This window comes from Zootoca vivipara, chromosome 8 (assembly GCF_965207765.1).
Source record: "Zootoca vivipara chromosome 8, rZooViv2.hap1.1, whole genome shotgun sequence".
NCBI lineage: Eukaryota > Metazoa > Chordata > Lepidosauria > Squamata > Lacertidae > Zootoca > Zootoca vivipara.
Window position 1 is genome coordinate 57,189,217 of NC_142591.1, and position 9,852 is coordinate 57,199,068.

Consider the following 9,852-nt stretch of genomic DNA (forward strand, 5'->3'; position numbering starts at 1 on the left):
CACGTGCAGAAACCACCTTCTTGACCATTGGACTCACTATTGGTCTTGTCAGCTGAATCCTCTGGACCCTGTCTTCGCATGCGGGTGAAGTTCCTAACTCACTGGGGGTTTGAGACCCATTGGCTACTTTCATCTGGTTTAACTGGCCAGTTGAAGCTGTTCCCAGAGTGTGGCTGTTGTCTCCTGCTGACAGCTTCTAGGACCCACTGGTAAGAGGTGGGTGCAGGGTGGGGTGAGAACCAAAGGTGGACAAAATACATCAGAAGGCACATATCATCCACCAGAAATACTACCCTCCCCTAATGCCCCATACACCCCACATCATCTACAACCAGGTGTTTTAAGGGGAGATGCTGAGGACTGAACCTGGGTCTTTTTCTGCATGCAAAATAGGAAGTCTTAACTATTGATTATTCCTATGACCAACCTTGCCTGACTGGAAGGCTTTTGTAAATAGAGACCAGGGAGTTCCACCTTTGATACAAAGAGGATTCCAGGCTTTACATAAGGTCTTGCTGCAGCTATTCTGCTTTTCTGGAGCAGGGTGGTGGTGCCCAGACTGAATCTGCATCTGATATCCTCTAGGTTGCCAGTTTATAGCCCACTGTGGGCTGCTTAACTGCTGCGGTACGTTTCTGCGCAGAGTCTGCCTGGATGATTCATTTATAAGAGCATTCATGTCCTGCCTTATTTCAAGGTAAGTAGCATTTTTTTAAAAAAATTGTTTAAAAAATCAGGAAATTTTTAAAACGGAAAAATGAGTTCATGTTCAAAACAGACAGGAACAGCAGACCAAAAAAACACACCACCAGGCATAATCAATCTTTCCTGAGTGCCTGTTGGAACAAAACTATCTTCAAACAGGCCTGGAAATTGTCACATTCTCATGGTTAAGGAACAAGCTGCTGTGAATATTTCAGAAGATGTACAGTAATCACGAACAGGAGCCTGATGTCATAGCAAACCAGTGTTATGCCTTGATTTTCCAGGAGAGGGAGTGAGGCACCAACGGACTACTTTTCTGCCAGTGATGGCTCATAGTCAGTTTCCAATTCTTGCTTTTCACTAGGAAAGAGCAAAGATCCGGCTGTTGATAAAGTATGCCTAAAGTATGCCTAAAGTATGCCTAATGCTTAGATAATATAGTTTAGTCACATCACTGAGATGTATTCTTTTAACATCAGACACTAGAAATAAATGAGAAAGAACTAGGGGAAGTGTGTTAAAAGCAGAAAATTTCCGCAGATTATGTTTGAAGTGACTAAGAAAGGAAACGAATTGTTTGACAATGAGAAGCAGAGGGTGAACAGAACTCCTCACCCGACCTATGTTTAAGGATATATTTTTTAGTGCATATAGATTGCTCAAAAGTCAGGATCAGCTGATGTACAAAGTAATCCTATGTGTTAAGTGGAATTGACTCTCTATCACATGCCATAATGGCCAGTGAAGGTTGGATCCACTGCAGTTGCCTATGCTGTGCTGAGCTCTTCACTGCCTTGCTGCCATCCCTCTCCCTCTTGATAACTGGAACTGATGTCCATCAAACACATTGCCTTCACTTGAAAGTTTTTGAACTGATGTCATCCCCAGTTGGGACAAGCCACCAGGGGGTGGGGGGGGGGTGGAGGCCTTAGATTATTGATGGAACATCTTCTTTGCATGCAGAAAGTCCCAGGTTCAATTCACGTCATCTGCAGGAAGGGTTGGGAGAGACCCCTGTGTGAAACCCTAAAAGAACCACTGCCAATATCTAGAGGGCTATCACATGGAGGATGTAGCAAGCTCATTTTCTCCTGCTCCAGAGAGTAGGACCTAAACCCAATGGATTCAAGTTACAAGAATGGAGATTCTGACTAATAATTTTCTGACAGTAAGAGCTACAGTGGTACCTCAAGTTACAAACGCTTCAGGGTACAAACTCTGCTAACCTGGAAGAGTTACCTCGAGTAACTTTGCCCCAGAATGAGAATGGAAATTGTGTGCCGGTGGCACAGTGGCAGCAAGAGGCCACATGAGCGAAAGCACGCCTCTAGTTAAGAACAGTTTCAGGTTAAGAATGGACCTCCGGAATGAATTAAATTCGTAACTAGAGGTACCACTGTATTTGACAGTGGAACAGACTGCCTCAGAAGATGGTGGACTCTCCTTCCTTGGAGATTTTAAAGCAGAGGTTGCATGGCCATCTGTCATGGAAGCTTTAGATTCCTGCATTGCTGGGGGATCCTCAAGCTTTGGGGGACCCTCAAGCTCTACAATTCCACCATTCAATCAGCAGATGGACCTATGGTCTGACTTAGAGAGCCAGTGTGGTGTATTGGTTAAGTGCGGTAGACTTGTAATCTGGTGAACCGGGTTCGCGTCTCCGCTTCTCCATATGCAGCTGCTGGGTGACCTTGGGCTAGTCACACTTCTTTGAAGTCTCTCAGCCCCACTCACCTCACAGAGTGTTGTGGGGGAGAAAGGGAAAGGAGAATGTTAGCTGGTTTGAGAAATCCAAACTCTTCTTCTTCTTCTTCTTCTTCTTCTTCTTCTTCTTCTTCTTCTTCTTCTTCTTCTTCTTCTTCTTCTTCTTCTTCTTCTTCTTCTTCTTCTTCGTATATGGAAGCTTCCTACATTCCACTACTGTTGCATGGGGTTCCGATTGCATCCATCCATCAAGCCAAAACCAAGAATTTTCTCCAAACAAGTTACTCAAAAAGACATTAAAAACCAGATACGTATCCTTGTATTTTTACACAGGGACAGATTCAGATAACATGCCAGCACAGATGAAGTCATTCTGGAAAGCTGTGTTCACCACATGTGGCACTGTGTGAAGAAGAACTACTGGACAGGTGCACTGATGCTTCTGGAGGAACATGCACAGATACAATGTCACATCAGAATAAGTGCATGTTCAAATCCACTCATGATATTGTTGGATTCAATGGGTCTCACACATACTTGAGAGCTGGTGTGGTTAGTTAGAGTGCTAGACTTGGGGTTGGAGAGACCTAGATTTGAATCCACACTCACATCTTCAGACTACTGTCTCTCAGCCTGAACTATCTCATGGGGTTGTTGTAAGACATGATTGGGCAACAGCCTCAGCTCCTTAGAGGCTTACACACATAGATGTGAGTAGCAGTGCTTATCAGAGATGCTTTGCAATCCTTGTGGAAACCCTTTGGGAGCAGCTAACTATGATTCCTAGTGTCAGGTGTGGAGAACAACATTTGCCCTCTACTACTCTGGTGACTCCAAGTGCAACATGCGGAAAGAGGGCCTATATATTGCAGGCACCCATAGAGGGACCCCTGTGCATCGTTGCTCTGTCTCATAGAGATTTGCAGTCAAGAGAAGTATGATAAAGAAGGAGGAGATCTGGATTTGGATCTTAAAGACAGAGAGGGGGGTTATTGAAGACATGGAATATTACTATTTCTCTGTCAGGGAACAGGATTTATTTCTTTTCCCTACATTATTTTCCATGAACAGGATGGGAAAAAACTGTTTATGTACGCAACAACAGCTGCATGGACATTGATAGCCCAACACTGCAAAGAAGAACAAGTCCCAACTAAAGACAATTGGCAACTTAATGGATTATGCTGAAATGGCTAAATTAACTGGAAGACTAAGAAATCAAGAAGACAACAAATATAATAAAGAATGGAAAATGTTTATTGCATATATACAAAAGCATTGTAAAGAAGTTAATACAATAACAGGTTTTTTAAAAACAACAACACATGTAATATAAAGGACAATGTTCAAAATTGGAAATAATTAAGGATAAGGAAATTATAGACATGTATGATATAAGATAATATAAAAGAACCAGGGGAGAGAATGGAGGGAAGTGAAGGGATTTGAGTAATCCCAAAATACTGATTTAATAAGGTGTGAAAATGTTTTTATTTCTATTTTCTATTTTTATTTTAATTGTATTTGTTTGTTATGGTGTATATGCTGATAATGTTTAAATGTGAAAATTAATTAAAAATAAAATAAAAAACACAATAGTTTCCATGGAGGGCCATAATTTTCATGTTTGAAGCCATTGCTTTAAAAGGGCAGGCCTGTATATTGCCTTGAGTGGCCTCTATAACAGGTTGATATTCAAACTGTGGAAAAAATTTCCAGCACAAAAGGGCACTCTTTCATCAACTGCACTACTTGGCAGGCTGAATATTAGTCCAATTTTAAAAATAATTTCTTTCGCAATACTTGCCCTCTCTTCACTGTTCATTGTTTTGATGATAAATAAAATAATCCACACACCACTTGGGCTGGCATATCAGCCCAATTCAGGCATTCATTATGCACATCATTACAAATCCATGAGCAGGAGAGCGGGGCCATTTCTGCTGGCCCTCATCCTGCCATCTGTGGCTCACTGTCCCTCTGAAAGTTGGGAGGAAGATTTGAAGTGGGGAGCCTGCTCTGTGTCCCTGTAATTCAGAAGACTGCACATGTGATATAGAACCCTATAGAGCAGGCTCCGTACTTTTGAAGGTCAGGCAGTGGGGATGTTAGAGAATTAGAATGGAAGACACATGCAGGCTGTGGGCAAGAGATGGAAGATATGATCCAGCTCCATTTTCCATGCATACAGTATATGCTTGGAGAACCAGCATGTAAATAGTTTTTAATATTACACTTGTTTTCATCCTCATATCTTAAACCCTACAACCTCATCCTAATTCTGTATAGGAGAGAGAGAACCAGGCTTTCTTTCATCTGGAACTGTCCAGAACTCAGTTCCAGCACCTCTCAGGTAGGCGCAATTGCCATGCTAAGAGAATGAGGGAGGTTTTCATGGTTAGTTCCAGCATCTTTTTCGAGAAAAATAGCACCAGAGAGAACATATCCATCAAGCGGTGTGATGGTAAATTCTCAAGTGCAGACTTCTTTCATTGCAACCCATACAACCACAACCTTCCTAAGATAATGCAACAAAAGCTTCATTGTGTGCTATTTTGTGACATTTTGGCGGTCGTCATAAATACATTTTGCCCCTTTTTTCCAAAATGAAAGCGATAGTTTTTAACCCTTAGCCATGTGTGGTAACTACTTTCTCTCCCCCTCTTGGCAAGATTCTGAGAAAAGCTTATTTATTTGACATACAGAGGATTTGCAAATAGCACCCCAGGAGATGACATCACCACCCCTGCTGTGAAATAAGTAGTGTTGCTTCAGCTCTGCCCATCCTCACCACGGGATGAACCACATCATCTTGTGTATGCTGTTTAGTGAGGTCTGACAAATTTTAAGATGGTTTGGTACAGGCTTCTTGGTATGATAATTTTCTCCTAGTTCTCACATGTATGTTTAATAGGCCACATGTCTGACAAAGGAAAAGTCAAATCACCTTTAAGTGAACAGCCAGCTGTTACTGACTCAAACTTGAAAACTCTCTCTGACACAGTTAAGCACAAGCACTTTCCAAAGTGTAAATTTTTGAAAGAATTTGGATAAATGAATGTGACAAGTACTATCAGGTAGTTAGGGTGAACTGCAATTTGAGAACTTCTTCGTCACTTACTTGAAACCTATTTTTCTAATGTCCAAAGCTGCTTTAAGATAATCTTAAAAGTTTATTCATGAGTCTGATCAGCAAAGTGTTCTCAACTTTCCTTAAATGTAATGCATTTAGTATTTTGGAGTAGCATGTTTTTCAGTGTGGGAGTTCTCATGAGGAAAGCAAATGTTTTATGTACGCTAGTTTTGTGGTTGTGCCACTGTGGGACTGTGGTTTCAGTGGTGATTACTAGTTCTCTTCACTGCCTGGCAAGCCTCCTTTACCACTTAAACAAGCAGGCTGATGTTGTGGTAGGGCTAGCAGCCAAAGGATAATGAGTCAAGTCCAATCAATATACAGAAAGCAATTCTGTGTAATTTCTTCTTACCATATTGAGCTATAATTAGCCAGTACACTGGTGAAAGGGATACCTTGCAACAACAACAACAACAAAAAATTATGACGACAAGGACAGTACATTTACATGAATATCCTCATTTAACAGCAATAACTTCAGCTTTTATTTAACTTTTTCATTTTCTATTGACTCAGGTATTTTATCATTCCAATTTCTTCTTTTTTGTTACACTCTCTTCTTTGTATTTATATTTACAATGGTGGTCACTGATGTATATTTATTTCCCCCCTTGTACTAATTGATTTGTTTCAGCTTTGTTCGGTTGTATAGACATGAATATAACATCGGCTACACAATGAGACCAAAAACTTATGTTCAAGGTACCTGAGGGAGGGCTTGAACCCCTATATTCCAGCTTGATGGACATGGGATGAATAAGTGAACATCAGCAATTTCTGTCTCCGTTTCTGTTTCCATCAGCATTCTCAGACATCCCTACCCTCAGCCTCTTTCAATGATAACCTCAAAACCCTCACCTACCAAAATTCTTAGGGAAAGTGCCCTCAGATCAAGGCAGAAAAATGGAAGCCTCTTTCTCAGGAGAAGAAAACTTGCGACTAATTGAAGGACAGATTTTGACATAGCTCTTTCCAGCTTTAAAACTCTGGAACTTATTTTGACATGATAGTTTAATTTTCCTGGTTCACACACCTTCACCTTTTCTTCTGCTACCTACTCGTTGGATTAACATCATTTGCTTCATGCAGTTTTATCATACACCTTTTGACTACGAGCTGGAAGAAACTGCTTTTCTAGCATTTTAAAATGAAATGGGGAAAGTATGAAACATCTGGAATTAATGCATTCTGCTACATTTTAAAAGACCCCCCCTCACAGATTTGGGAAGGGGAGGGGGAAATGTCAGACACTTTCATCCAGATTACTAAAATATATATTATGTCTTGCTGACAGGTCATTTTTTGAGAACGTTATCATCCTAAGTCAGTGGGTGGGTGGTCCCTTCAGGATTTGAAGGGAGGAAGCACATAGCATTCATAGATTTGTACAGTATAAAGTGGGTTACCACACAGTTCCTGTGGGTACATGGCATGCTAGCTTTTACTGTGTGTGTAACATTTAATAATCCACTCAACATGCACTACATGGCAAAACCAAGGAGGCATTAGTTATTCACCAACTATTCCCTCCCCTCCCCATGTTATACTTCTGTATAGCAGGGAGCTTTACCAGGGATGGCGATAATGGTTCAAGTAGAACTGTAGAACAGATAAAAATGCACTACACCCACAGAGCCAATTTTGGTGCTTCTGTCAATGCTTCGCACAACACTAATCTCCCCACCACCTACCACCTCCCCCTGGGAAGCCACAGTAGCCCTCCCCCCCCCCATGAAGTGAGTGTTGCAGCTCCGCCACACTTGATGAACTTCTTCTGACCACAGATGATTCCTTACTAGGTCAACTAGAGGGATGAGCATGCCGGCTTTGTTCTCTGCCACTGTCCCTGTAAGCCCTCAAGGTTATGGAAGCAGAATTTTCTAAAGTGCAGATCCCTTTCTAGCCAGGCAGGCTCCCTATGCAATTTTGAGCTCTAAATTGTTCATGGAGCTGCAGATGTTTGTGTCCACCTCATGAAGGGTGAGAAGAACAGTGTTGGGGGAAGGAGAGCTAGTGTGCTCTTTCCTCCTCTCCCGCAATTGATTCTAACCGTATGGGTGACTAGAATGCCTATGCAGGACTTGTGTTCTACACCTATGGTGGCTTTGTTTAGGATTTCATCATTTCCTTTGAACAAGGCGCTTAAACTAGTGGATTGGAACAGCATCTTGGATTATCAGCAAACAGTGGGCACATGATGGCCAGAGTTAAGCAGTGTGAAATCCATCAGATTTCAATGGGATAAAGTGCACTTTTAATTTCCCCTGCATTGTGCCATGTCATTTTTAATACAGTGCATTTTATTAGCTGACCACATTCTCCTGAGCATGATGTTTGTGTAAATTATGCCAATTTAGCATTTGATCCACTATTGGGTAATGTGGTGCATTACTGAGAAGCCTGGTTCAGCTGCAAACCTGTGTATGCCCCAGGACTAAAGGTGGATGCAACCATTAAAGTCCAGTCTGTCCCATTTCTGAACAGGGAATTTTAAAAATTCATGCTTAAAACCTTCAGGCTCTCACTCTGACCTACAGCAGACCAGCCACTAAAGGAACTCATGCTTAGGCTTTGCTAAAGTCCAGGTATACTCTGCACTCCCAGGCTACTGTGGAACTCAGGGAACCATCTCCTTCATTTCCATTTTCTAAATGTCTTTCTACACATGTATTGTCCAAACCCCAGTCATTGCTACTGCCAGTATCTTAGTGCATGTCCCACTTCAAATATGATGCGTCTGGCAAGCAAAACCTTTTGGCTGATAGAATGATAATACAGTACTGTGATGTTGAAATCCACTCTTTCTCTGCAATTATCTGCATTTAATCTGTATCTGCTTGAAATTTGCTAATTCCCCCAACTGTATATTGGCATTGATGAATTCCAAGTAATACAGTTATACAGCGCAGTGACTGAAAACCATGCTTCTGTGAATACACATATATGTGTTCACTTGTATGTGTAAATAGAAACATAGGCAAGCCTGGTAACATGGTGCAGTATATCAAATGGTATGTTTGGCTTGGAATTGATTGCATGTATTCCACAAGGCCCTGCATAGACAACCATAGCTTATATATGTTATGGAGGTTATTGTGCCGTCACCATCTGCAAAATGTTAGCTATGACATGGTCCTACTGAAAGCAACGGGGTGTAGATGGGCCTGTTCCTCTGCTTTCAGTGGACAATTACTCGTGACTAATTTTTGTTCAATTGTGTCCCAAGCAATGGAAAAGGCGAAAAGGAAATATACTTCATACCATATATCCAGAACATGGTCTATCACAAGTACAGATAAGGTACCCTGCAAAGTAGATACGTTTGCTCTGCCAATGCTACTTGTAACTCAATACTTGTCTTATTATTCACATAATGATTATTCAGAGAATCCGTAAAAAGTCAGAAATGGAGGGGGGAACCTGGCCTAACATTATAAAGCAATTTGCCCAGTACAAGGAAACACTGTTTAGCCAGGTTAGCACTCTTGCCCGTAAGCTGAATTGCAAATGACTAGCAAATAAGCTATTAATTAAAATGGAAATTGAATCCATCTTATGGGATTTATGGGAGAAATCTGATTTTCATGAGGTCTCTTCTGAGTGCTCCTTGAGTATAGCTGGAAACAGTGCTTTAATCTTTATATAATCCAACTCAATAATTAAAATATTTTTTCCCATAAACTTTAAAATATTAATAAAAACTTAACAAGTCTAGCCAAACTGCTGCTGGGCAATACTAAGGAGCTACTAATGATCATACATAATATATGTTTGCATTTTTGGCTCACTGGCCATTGCAAATTTTTATTCAGAAGTGCATACAATTACTGAAATTGAGCAATATTCACATGGCATTTCCCATCATTTTGTTAAATGCAATCTGCTGGTTGTGAGGATTTAAATGAGACTTTGAGGGTCATTCAAAAGGAATGTGAATAGCATGCTACCAAATAGGCAAGGAGCTGGGCAATAGATGTTGAATCTAATAGCCAGTATGGTAAGATGCCTTGGGTGCCAGAGTTCCAGGCACTGGGTGCATGAAATCCTTGAATGGGAGCACAGTCTCCTTGGGGGAAGGGTTCCTGATTATAGCATTTCCCCCCAGAAATCCATGCCAATCAATGGAGCAAAAATCACTTCCTGCCTTTCTTCATGAGTATGGAAAAGAGGCTGCAATATATATGGAAAAATATTTGGGGTGGAATATCCTATTCCTTGTGGCAGAGAACGAGAAGTGTGGATATTACTTTCTCAGAAAGATTGCCTGAATTAGGTCTTGTACTAAGCCTACCCCACTGTCCTAATAGGGC